Source organism: Pelodiscus sinensis, chromosome 7, assembly GCF_052426305.1.
Source record: "Pelodiscus sinensis isolate ZL-2025 chromosome 7, ASM5242630v1, whole genome shotgun sequence".
In the NCBI taxonomy this organism is placed as follows: Eukaryota; Metazoa; Chordata; order Testudines; family Trionychidae; genus Pelodiscus; species Pelodiscus sinensis.
Window position 1 is genome coordinate 21,740,345 of NC_143058.1, and position 12,921 is coordinate 21,753,265.

Below are 12,921 nucleotides of genomic sequence, written 5' to 3' on the forward strand. Positions count from 1 at the left end.
ACCTGTTCTGGATTAGAAGGGAAGAGGAAACATTTCATATTGAAACAGAAGAGGTAATTTAGTAGGCAGTATATAATCACATATATTTGCATTTCCTGGGACATTGAGTCTGATTTTGGTACACTTGGGAAAAATGCCATGAGATCACTAATGAGACAAGGTCAGGAACTCAATTTTATATCTCATCAAAAGGATATTATGTGAGCACATTGGCTTCGTATTGACTCTCAGTGAAAAGTGGCACCTACAGAATGCCATGTTATACCCAGCTGAGCCTTAATTTTTTAGAGGGCTGAGGCGTCTTACGTTAGCAATCCAATGAGCTCACAGCTAAAATTAGTATTTTCTGAGCATGTCGTTAGACTAAGGTCTTGAAGTATGAGTGTGGAATGTATGAAATAATGTTTCAGTTATATTCTGTGTGAGTGAGAGTTCCTCTTTACTTTGTAATTCCTAAGCCAGGGATGGTGAGCTATTCTTCTTTCATCTGAGAGTCATACGATGTTCCAGGTAAAGTGAAACTGGTGACTTGGGGCTTTATGTCAGGGATTAAATATGATTTTTAGAAAGTCTTTTTCCACTGGGACAGATTTTCTAGTTCCTTCTTCAACAACAGCTCTTTTGTAGCATAAGTACATTTACATATGATAGTACAGTGAGCTCTGAGGTTAAAGGATAACCTCACGTCAATCCATTTCTGCCTCCTCAATCTTAGTTGACAGTCACACAGCCAAGAAGGCATAATCAGACAAAGGGAGACTTCATGAGTACTGGAACAAAAATGATTGAGAAAAAAATGGCCTGCTGTATGGTATGGTCTAATTTTCCTTTGGTTCTGATTATCATCGTCATGCTCCAGAGAACAAAGTTGTAAAAGAAAAGTACTTATTTTTAGTGCTGAAGAAAGCAGCAGGAAAACATGGTGTTTTACGGAAATATATATCATTCCCAGAGAAATTGACAAATTCATGTCCCTGATTCTGCAAGCAGGGAGACCCATGTGCCCATGTAGATCACCTTTGAAGTTAATGGGGCTCACAGATGTAGGAAGACACCATCAGAGAACTGCTTAGCAGATGAAGACATTGGAAGAAGGGGAAGGGATGTTAACTGCAATGTTTTACATGAGGGTTCTAGGTCAGCATGTTGCTTATTTATTAAGTGCCAGCTGTGTTCCTGCACTGTACAAAATGAATATATGAAGAAAGTCTGAAGAACTTATCATTTAAAAGGTGATAATTAATCTAAATTGCTTTGTATTTCTGATACATTTTGAGCAGGCAGTGCTATTGACCAAGAATAAGGAATTAGTAACTTAAACTAGGATTCATGGGAGAAGTCAGATGTCCACTGCAACAAAAAAAGAAAGGAACAATTCAGGAAAAAAGGGCAGATATCAATAGCTAGCTTCATGACCTTGCTAAGTCACACAGATGCAAAAATACCTTTGAGGATGTGGGCCATAGATTGTGATATTTGTCTTATTCAGGTGAACTAGCCATTGACTTCAATGATATTACTAATGTGATGAAAGGTGGTATGATAATTACAGAGACAAGTAAAGTGTAAGAACTAGCATAGACTAGATAAAGATGTGAAGTGTGAAGACCATTGTAAAGCTACTATATTACTTATATATATTGTAAAGATCCTGAATAAAAGTTGCTATGGAAGGAGAGTAAAGTACTGCTAGAAGCTGAAAGTCTGTGTCTCAAGGCAAGTATTCTCTCTGTCAAGCTCTAAGGACTCTGTAGTAGTTTTCAGCTACAACTCGAGGGATAGACAATGAACTATGTCCCACTGTAAAACAAGAGTCTAAGAAGAACAAGCCCAAATCTGTAAACCAAAATTAGTGGAAGGCAAAGTGGGAGTAGCACACAGCAATAGCTTTCGCTCCTCTTTATATATTGCTTCACCTCAGCAGCAGCCATACAACCTATTAGGGGCTTGTCATCAGGACCTACAGTCATCCCCTGGGATGAGATTCATAAGCCAATGTCTGGTTTGTACTTTTTCTAGCTTGTAAAATAATGAAGACTGTCTGGAGGACAGGAAGGATGCTGCTGCAGAAAGTATTCACAATACTAATAACACTGACCCTATAAGGTTACTACAAGCTACAGTGGTGCTCTGGTTTACTTACTAGGTTATTGCTGAAACTCACTATTAATCTTTTTTAGAATTAGATATTTTAACACAGATAAATATAAATGCAAAAAGAGATAGTGACTCATACATACAACATACGGTACTAAATTTAGGCCAGATTCTAGTGATTTCCTGTAGAATATCTTCTCATTAGAATGAATAATTTGAAGATCTGCCATATTAATTCATTGCTACATATTCATGTGTTATGCCCACAATACCATCTACATGTTTTGTTAGTCATTAAGGTGCTGCTAGACTATTCATTGTTTTTTAAGTTTATCCAGTTACAGACTAACTCGGCTACCCCTCTGAAGCTTTTGGCCACAGTATGTCACTGTTGCTCTATTATGGAAGGATGATCTTGTGGTGAAGGCACTGGCTTGTCTCTATTTCTTGGCTGTCTGACCATGGCAAGCCATTTAAGCTTCCTGTGCCTTAGTTTCTCATCTGTAAATTGGGGGTAATGGTATTTGCCTATCTGGTATTCAGAGGATACATTCATTAATGAGGTATTTGGATATTGCATTCATGAGGGACTTATGGATAAGTAGACAGCTGCAAGAGGATTCTGGCTGTTAACAAAAAAAGATTAAATGTAAGCCATATAGAAAAGGAGTCTGATTCCATAACTCACTTGTCGGAAAATCGAATACCAAAATTATAATATAGCTGTCTTCTTTTTAATTTTTTTCTTTACTATAATTTTGAGAGTACATACAATGCTCAGGCAGGTATGGGAGCTATAACACTATTCTAAGCCATCTATCCCACGGGTAAGCTTTTTGATATGGCACAATTCCATCTTACAATACCCTTGGCCTTCTCCTGAGTGGAGACCATCAGTTAAACCTGATTGGGCTAAATGGGTGCTTTTTTTTTATAACATGCTCACATTGGGAATTGGGATGAAACTATCTCTTCATTTTACACTTGCTTAAAGATAGAGCGCAAGAAGACAGGGGGTTATTCTAACAAACTGTGATTGGATTACACATATAGGTAGAGTAAGACCCAGAATTAGACCAAACTCCAAAATGTAAGTCCAAAATGGATACCTAAGTCCAAAATGTAAGCAGCACTGAAATCCTCAAAACCCTTGTCAGTTGCTGCCTAGCTGTAGAGGCATCTACATTTTCACTGTAAAATTCCCTATACACCTAAATTCCTGCTTCTGGGCATTGGATGAAAGCACACTCTGCCTCTGTCTAGGCCATTCTCAAACTCTAGTGTGATCCTAAAATAAGGTGAAGATTGGTATTTAATTCTCACTGACTTTCTGGTCGGTGCATATTTAATTATTTTTACATGGCCCTTCAACAAGTTAGGTTCCCACACTAGACTAGTCCAACAGGATGGGCAGGTTACCTGAGAGATGGGAAACCTAAAGTTAAATCCCATCTACTCATCTAAGGGGTGGGAGGATTGAACTAGGGTCTATCACATCCTGGATGAATACTCCAACCACTGAACTAAAGGTTAGGTTATAGGGAAGACTGCTATCGCTTCATTTCTTTTTCCTACTCCCAGTTGTTTTGTGTGGCATTAGGTAAGCTCTGTGAGTGCCAGACAGACCAAGCCCAAGAGGAAAGCTAGTAATGGGATGCCTTTGAGAAGGCTGCCAAGGCTTAGGTGTGAAATAGGTGTCAGCCATCAATGTGCATGCCTAGTAGCAGAAATGCAGGTACCTTGGTTACTTTAATGTCAGAGACACAGGTACTAAGATGCCTTAGACTCCTCCCGAGATCCCAGTGAGACCTACATTTTATGCTTTGGTGCCTAAAGTGGGAGTTAGGCACCCAAGTTCTCTGTTGGATCTCGGCCTTACAGCCTCAGGCCCCAATTCTGTAGTGTAATGGAAGGTCTCCTCCTTCTCGCCATGCTCCTGTTGATTCTGTGAAGTTAGACATGTGCCACAATTCTTCCAAGAAAAGAGCATAGGCACCTCTCTCCCCACCTGGATGTAGGTGCCAATTTCCACAAGAAGTCACAAACTCTTACAAATTTGGCATCTTCTGATGACTAGTTTAGGTGGGTCCTTGTCTAGTGTGTTGGCTTTTATGGATCTCATTCATAGATCTCTATCTCTTCCAGTGTACTGAAGGGAGAGCTAATGGGCCTAATTCAGGGTTTATGGACTCCATCCAGAATATCCCCAGCTGCCTGTAAGGAGCTAGGGATGAAGATCTGGGTCTATGAATTTGCTGGAATCCTCTCAGTTGTCTCTATAGTGTTCAGAAATATACCAGATAATGAACCCCAAACAGCTATGTTTGATTAATTGACATTCAAAGATTTACAGAGGCTTGCAGTGGTGAAAGTTGATAAATTACTGGACTAAACGACATTGGTGCAAACTTCAGTTTACATCTGTGCTGTGCATCTGCTTTAGGAGTTTTGCTGTGGAGTGATTTATGTCAATGAAAGCTTCTGTAATGCAAGCATGCTTGGAGTATGTCAACAACAACCTCCCAAAAATGATACCAATGGAAATAGGTAACATAGGAGGCCAGATCCACTGATGGTCTTGACATCAAGGACTATAATATTTGACCCCTGAGGCAGTTCAGATTAGATGTTCATTAGCTCCAGTTTGATTTTATTTCATATCAACGACTAGTACCTACTGATAACATTTAGGATTTGTTTTGTGATGCAGAGAACATAATCCTTGAGGAAATATTTTCAGCCTGGCATGAGAAAAGATCTCCAATTTTTATCCTTGAATTTAAATTGTCTTTTAAGATGATGATTATTTTGCCAAATATTAGGATGACTTTGTACACTGATTAAGAAGATGCAAAAAAAAAAAATCTCCCACGATATTGAAAGTAATATTCAATGATTAACACAAAAAAGGAGTTGGAGGCTGCCTGTAATAGCATGGCTGGCCTCTTAAGGGCTGGTGTTATCCATCCTGTGATAGCAGCAATAGCAACACCGGGGGGTATGTCTACACTACCCCGCTAGTTCGAACTAGCGGGGTAATGTATGCATACCGCACTTGCTAATGAAGCCCGGGATTTGAATTTCCCGGGCTTCATTAGCATAAGCGGGGAGCCGCCATTTTTAAATCCCCGCTGCTTCGAACCCCGTGTAGCGCGGCTACACGGGGCTCGAACTAGGTAGTTCGGACTAGGGTCCTATTCCGAACTACCGTTACTCCTCGTGAAACGAGGTGTACCGGTAGTTCGGAATAGGCACCCTAGTCCGAACTACCTAGTTCGAGCCCCGTGTAGCCGCGCTACACGGGGTTCGAAGCAGCGGGGATTTAAAAATGGCGGCTCCCCGCTTATGCTAATGAAGCCCGGGAAATTCAAATCCCGGGCTTCATTAGCAAGTGCGGTATGCATACATTACCCTCCTAGTTCGAACTAGGAGGGTAGTGTAGACATACCCTGAGAGAGATCAGGGTGCTTATTCCATAAAGAATAACAAAAGGCTGCAGAGAGAGAGAGTGTGTGTTATTGCGCGCACGTGCGTGCGCCTAATAAAAATGGATGATTTGTGTCTGGATCATTGTTGGTAGCCAGATGTACAATTAGCACTCTACACCCAGAAATTTCTGGAATTAGGTGTGGTAGATTTGGTTGCCTGAAGCTGGAGTCAGACTCCATGAGGGTAATCAATCAGGACATTTGCTTTTAAAAAGGCCATGCATGGGCTGGAAGATGCTGAGCAGAAAGCAGGCTGTTTCCCCTAAGTCTGAAGCATTTTGCTGTAGGGTTTTATTTAAAAAAAAAAAACTATAAATTTAGCTGTGTGGTTGGTTAATCAGCTGACTGGTTAACAGTGATTTCAGGAAGAGTCTGCACGAATTTCAGTTTCTGATTCTTATGAGTCAATGGGGGAAGATATTGCTTTTGACTCGGCAGACTGTATAGATTTGGTGATCAAAGGATCTAACTGAGATTCAACCTAAGCTTTTTATTAGGAAACCTGTTTCATTATCTCATTTATGCTTTTTATTTTTCTTTTGTTTTCTATCTTTTAATTTTGATGCCGCTTTAGTTCTCTTTCTGAACATCATTTTGTCACTATTAACATTGGTAATTTCTCTCTGCATTCTTTCCCTTTCCTAGCTATTCTAAGATTAGTAGATGGTTTGGCAGTCCCCCCACCCCAAGCAGTGAATTTGACAGGTCTTTCAGAAGTAACTGTTGCTTGTATCTGTTAGCAGCAGTCTGGACATTTTTGGGCACAGATAATTGCAAGTTGGTGTTGTGTTCCCACTTGACTTGGCTTTTGGGAGGCAATTTAGGACTATGCCTACGTAAAAACTTGGAGTACATGCTGTAATTGGTTAGCATTGTCAGAGAATATAGGGGGAAAAGAAACAGGTAACAAGTTCAGTATCATCCCTTATCCCCCAGCGGTAATTCAAGAGGCAGTGTTTAAATTGGAAGCTATTTCAATCAAAAGTTAATTTTGCTATTGGAAGAACCTGGATAGCACCTGGATCTAAGTCATATTAGACCAGAGATTCAGTCCATATTCACTTATGAAGGGAGTTCTCACTTTTATTTCTTGCTTTTTTAGTTTTTCTGCTTTCTTTATTCTTCTTTATTTAATTAATAAGGAAGAGACTATCTCTATAGATGTGCTGTTCTTACCCTTAATACTGAAGTTACATATGACTCATTCCAGTATCAGGATTCTAATCTGCAGATTTCTGCCCTGCTGTAAATTCATTTTTTCTCCTAAATATGCCTGAGTCACTTGGTTCTGATAGCCCCTGCCAAGATTTTCTACATGGCCATGAAACAATATTCAGAAATGGCAACACTTACATTAATGTTCATAGAGCAGGACAGTCAGTAGATTCTCAAAAGAGCTTTACAAACAATGCTCATTTAGGCATCTAAATAGCCAGAATTTAAAAGAGTTCTGTCTCCCATTATGCAACTAAATGATAAGTTCAGGTTTCCCAGTGGGACCATTGTTCTGATTTGCTTAAATTCTTTAATAAGGCAATGTCTCAATTTCTTTGTTGCAGTTTAAATCGCGTTTGTGTTCAATTGAACTGCATGAGATAAAACCTGAATTCAGGCCTAATACTGCATAGAATTAGTGAGTTCATTGTATTCATTGATAAACAGTTAATTGTATCCACCTGATATCACCTTGATGCATGTCACATTTACATAGTACAAGGCAGTGCTTATGTTATCAAGAGGAATGTCTGAATGACGCTCTTAGCTCTCTGTGGGCAATCTGTTATAGAACATGGATCATATTTGTTGGATGTATTCCTTTTCTTTTTTCCTTCAATCTGTTTATGATTTTGTCCCTGCCTTGTTAATTAAAATCAGCTCACTACAGCCAGTGATTGAAATGTCTAATAATAACTGCTTATTAATGGGTTGAAGCTGGGCTGTTATTAATACAAATTATTTTGTTCCAGACATTCTGCTCAAATTAATTGGAAAATCAAATTAAATGCTGATTTAATTAAGTGGAATAGAATGTAGAGGATAAGAATTAGAAGGTGAATATCTAAAAGAAGCACATTCTTCCATGGCGATGTATAAAGGTGTAATCCTTCATCAATAGGATGAAACAAGTATTTGCTGCCATTCAGATAAGACTTAAAAATCCAGAGTTAAGAATTACAGTGTAAGAGACTAAACAAGTGAAAAAATCCTACAAACTTGAATAAAGGACTTGAAAAAGGGGAGATTTAAGAAACAAAGGAGACATTGCTAAAGATACATAGTGCAGATGAGTGATACCAAATACTGAAAATTACAGAATTGTAAAGATAACATGTAACACAAAGGCCTTCTGGGTGTAGTGTACTGGCCTATCTAGTGGCACTGAGACAATTTAGAGAGCCTTCTCGACAGCCTTAGCTGAGAACAAGTTGGTTTTTAGCTCTTGTGGTCAAGGCTCATGTACTAAAGTTCTAGAGGTCCCAGGTTTGGTTCCACCTATTGGAATTACAAATGTATTCATTTACTTGAATAATTGCACATATATAGAACAACCTGAATAAACAAAATGTTTTGAAAAATGTCTTCCAAAAGACTAAGATGCAAATGTATATTTTATACTTCAAGTTTATATAGTGTATATAATCTTAAGAACCCCAGAAAAGTGACAAGTATGGAAATCACTTTTCTTTGTTTTAACTAATCATGCACAGTTAGCAGTTTCTCTTACTTTAAATGTATAATGTTGTTTTCTAGCTTCTGAATGTTCTGAATGTTACATGGTTTCTAATCATATTTTTAAAGGGATTTTATATTGAATTTTTCATCTTCAAGTGCTTTTCAATCATCAATTAATCTATTTTTCTAAAGAATAGACTTTCATAAAATGTTAAAAATTATTCATACCTTATACCATGGTTCTCAGTAGCCTCTTGGTACTTGATGATTCGATAAGAATACAATGAAGTTAATTTTTCACCCATTGTACATGCAGCCTGAATTTGGTCCATAAACTCTGTTTTCTAGGTTTCAATATTGTATATATTAACTCCACCTGAAAATAGATAGCATTTTTTTTGTCCTTTTTCATAGTTGCATGCCAAACAACTAGCTTTTTAAAAATGTTTTTGCAATGAAGTAACTAACCTACTCCATACATTTTGGTTTCTACTCTGTCATTTATCACTTACACTCTTTTCACACTGACGGTACGTCTACACTGCATAGCTATTTCAGGATACCAGAGTCATCCCGAAATAGCTACCCCACATCAATACAAGCTGCTTTTTATTTCAGGTGGGGAGGCATCTGAACGTTGCCTTGAGATGCCCAAAGGCACTCGCCATGACCATGAGACCTGCTCAGCCTGTCATTAAAGTGTTCCTTGCTGGGGTTGAGGTGTCCGACGTAGGGCTTCAGGAGCCAGAGCATGAGAGGTTAAGCCACTTCCCCCAAGATGCCCAGTGGCATGACCAGGTCCCTGACCCTAATGGTGCGCTTAGGGAAGAAAAGACCTCCAGCTGCTGGAAGACACTAGAGTTGCAGAAGGTACAGCTGTCATGCGCCTTCCCATACCACCTGACAAAGGTACCAGTAAACTGCCCATGGTGGTCAGCCAGGTTCTGCTGAACCATGAAGAAGTAGCCTTGCAGTTTATGTAGAGAGATGTCCAGTGGTTGGGGCCTGTAAGAGGATGTAGGTGCTGTTAATAGCCTCCCTCCCCCACAGTTGGGGAAGCCCATTGTGGCAAAGCCAGCTATGATGGGGTCCAGTGATGATGGCCCTCACCACCTACAGAAGGAGGGAAACAAACAGAGAATCACAGGGGTGCTAGAACCATCAGTAGGTCTTCAAACCCAGCCCCTTCCTCCCCCCCAACACCAGGAGCCACCCACTACAAAGCCCATCCCCTGGCAGAGCTATGTGAGGATGGGACTGGAGAACCGCCTGGGGAAGGGGACTTCTCCACCTGGGACAATAGCCTGGGACTGCCATACCTGAATGACAAGAGCCCCGACGGTAGACTTCCCTACACCAAAGTGGTTTCTGACAAATAACTGTCCAGTGTGTTGAGGTTCTACACAGTGATGGTGACCCAGTTTTCCAAGGGGATGGCGGGTCACATATGTGTGTCCTGTCACATGAGGGTTGGAGCATGCCAGGCACACAGCTTCAGAAAAGTTTTCTTCCTCGGGTGGAAATTCTGGAGTCACTGCTGGTCATCCCATTGCCCAATAATGAGCTAGTTCCACCAGTCAGAACTGGTGTCCAGCTGCCAGAAGTGGTGGTGCATGGTGGGGTGAAGCTGGGAGATCTGTGCTCCCAGACAGGTGGTGAGGGTCTCCTGAATGAGCCAGGAAGGCAGCCTTCAGAAACTTCAGCAAAACAGATAATGGTCATCGTGTGCCCAGAGGCAGCTCCAGCTCCATGTCTGGCAAGCTGAGGTGTCCACAAGCAGAACCACAGCAGTCAGAGCAAAGACTTTGCTTTCCCTCAGAGGTAGGCAGGCAGGAGAAGAATCTGAGAAATGGCTGTACAGGGAGTTCTTTTAAGCACAAGTCTCAGATAGCCTCAGGCAGCAGCTCCAGGAAGTAACTGCATCCTGATGCCCTGCCTGAAATGGTTCTGGGAAATGTTAAATGTGATTCAGTGTGGACACTCTATTTTGAAATAGCAAAGTGCTATTTCGATGTGCTTTTTGTGAGTAGAGGCGTTATTTTGAAATAAACTATTTCAGAAAATAAATTCCAAAATAGCTTATTTAAAAAAAAACATGCTTTGTAGACATACTCTAAATGATTCCACCCCTTTGCCCATCTACAGCTTCTGAGAAACAGAGGCCAAGGACATCATTCCTGCCCATCTTTGCTAATAGCCATTGGTGACCCTATCCTCAATGAATTTATCTAGCGCTTTACAACACATTCTGGCAAGGAGTGCCACAGATTGAGTGTGTGTTGCATGAAGCAGTATTTCCTTTTGTTTGTTTTAAACCTGCTATCTATTAATTTCATGTGGTGACCCCTAGTTCTTATATTATGGGGAAAAGTAAATAACTTTCCCTTATTTACTTTTTCCACACCATTCATGATCTTATAGACCTCTATCATATGCCCTTAGTCTCCTCTTTTCTAAGATAAGTCCCAGTCTTTTTAATTTCTCTTCATTTGGCATCCGTTCCAAACTCCTAATAATTTTTGTTGCCCTTTTCTGAACTTTTTCCAAAGCTAGAGGCAATCCCATTATAATCCTTAACTTGCTTTTAAAGTGTTTTACTAGGGCTGTTGAGTCTCCAGGAGAAATTAAAGATTAACCTCAGGTTGACAGAGAAATTGTACATTCTGTGATTTTGAAAGTACGAAGGTGTTTAGTTCTTAATTTTTACTAACTTCTAGACATTTTGCTGGCTTTTTTGCAGGCCTGTTTTTGATCATGAAACAATGTGATTCTTGTGGCAATGAGTGATCACAAATTAGCTCATGAATTGCTGTTTGCTGTAATTCCAATGAATCCAAATTTGGTGCTGCTGTATGGATTGTGTATAATCTTGTGTCCCTCTAGAGAGCATTCAGGAGCTATAGAAAGGGTTAAAAGAATTAGGGCTACAAAATATCCATTTCAGTTTCTAATAATTAATAACTGCTGAGGATGTGTCAAGGAGCTGGTGTTCAAATCCAGAGTACTACAGAAAGGGATAGAGGAATCATAGTGGACCACAAGCTAAATATAAGTCAACAATGTGACACTGTTTCACAAAAAAGCAAACATGATTCTGGGAAGCATTAACAGGAGTGTTGTGATCAAGACACAAGAAGTCATTCTTTAGCTCTTCTCTGTACTGATTAGGCCTCAAATGGAGTATTGCATCCAGTTCTGGGCACCACATTTCAAGAAAGATGTGGAGAAATTAGAGAAGGTCCAGAAAAGAGCAACAAGAATGATTAAAGGTCTAGAGAACATGACCTATGAAGGAAGACTGAAAAAATTGGGCTTGTTTAGTTTAGGAAGAAGAAGACTGAGAGGGGACATGATGGTGGTTTTCAGATATCTTAAAGGGGTGTCACAAGTAGGAGTGAGAAAAAATGTTCTCCTTGGCCTCTGAGGACAGGACAAGAAGCAATGGGTTTAAACTGCAGCAAGGGAGGGTTAGGTTGGACACTAGGGCTATGTCTAGACTGCAAGCCTCTTTCGAAAGAGCCTCTTTCGAAAGAGAGCATCTAGACTGCACGCGGAACTTTCGAAAAAGCAAGCCGCTTTTTCGAAAGAAAGCACCCAGTGAGTCTGGATGCTCTCCTTCGAATAAGCCCTATTTACATTCAAGAACGCCTTCTTTGGAAAGAGCACTTTCGAAAGAAGGCGTTCTTCCTCGTGAAATGAGGTTTACCGCCGTTGAAAGAAAAGCCGCGTTCTTTCGATTTAATTTCGAAAGAACGCGGCTGCAGTCTAGACGCAGGTGAAGTTTTTTTGGAAAAAGGCTACTTTTTCCGAAAAAACCCGAGTCTGGACACAGCCTAGGAAAAACTTCCTAACTGTCAGGGTGGTTAAACACTGGAATAGATTACCTAGGAAGGTTGTGGAATCTCCATCACTGGAGATATTGAAGAGCAGGTTAGATAGACATCTATCTGAGATGGTCTAGACGGTACTGGGTTCTGCCGTGAGGGCAGGGGACTAGACTTGATGACCTCTCAAGGTCCCTTCCATTTTTAGTATTCTATGAATAAGTTTAGGCTAGGATTCAAGGACAAATCAGGGCTATGACTGAAATTTAGATCTGTCAACCTTAAAACCTCCAGTGCTTTAATTACAGGATGTTTGCCATCTTGGTCCGAAATCTCACAATTATCACCACAGTTGAAAGGGAAGCAGAAAATAAAATCCTTCTTGTTTTACATCCAACTTACGTTTGTTTTCAGGGACTAGACTCTAAGGATATGTCTACACTACAGCACTTTAATTAGTTAATTCGAACTAGTGCATCTAGACTTAAAAAATAGTTCGAATTAGCGATTTGCTAATTCGAACTAGCATGTCCACACTGAGTGGACCATGAACCGAGGTTAAGGATGGTCGGAAGCAGTGCCGGCAGGGCATCAGAGTAGGACTTAGAGCATAGAGCTGCTGTCTCAGGCTAGCCGAGGGCTGTGCTTAAAGTGTCCCGACCCCCACCCCGGACAGACAGTTCTCAGGAGTTCCCCGCTTGCAAAGCAGTCCTGGCTTGGAGTGCTCTGAGTGCCCACTCTCGGCACATCACAGCACTCGGCCATCAGCCCGGCTGCACTTGCCGCAGGCTGCCATCTGGAGGGGGGTCAATCAAGGGGCTTCAGGAGAGTTTCCACCC

At 40.6% G+C, this 12,921-nt stretch overlaps 1 pseudogene; it reads right to left on the reverse strand.

Moving 5' to 3' along the window:
* The window catches only part of LOC149524041 (von Willebrand factor D and EGF domain-containing protein-like), a 217,769-nt pseudogene extending 206,160 nt beyond the window's left edge, over positions 1-11,609 (reverse strand).
* Positions 11,610-12,921: the final 1,312 nt, after the last annotated feature.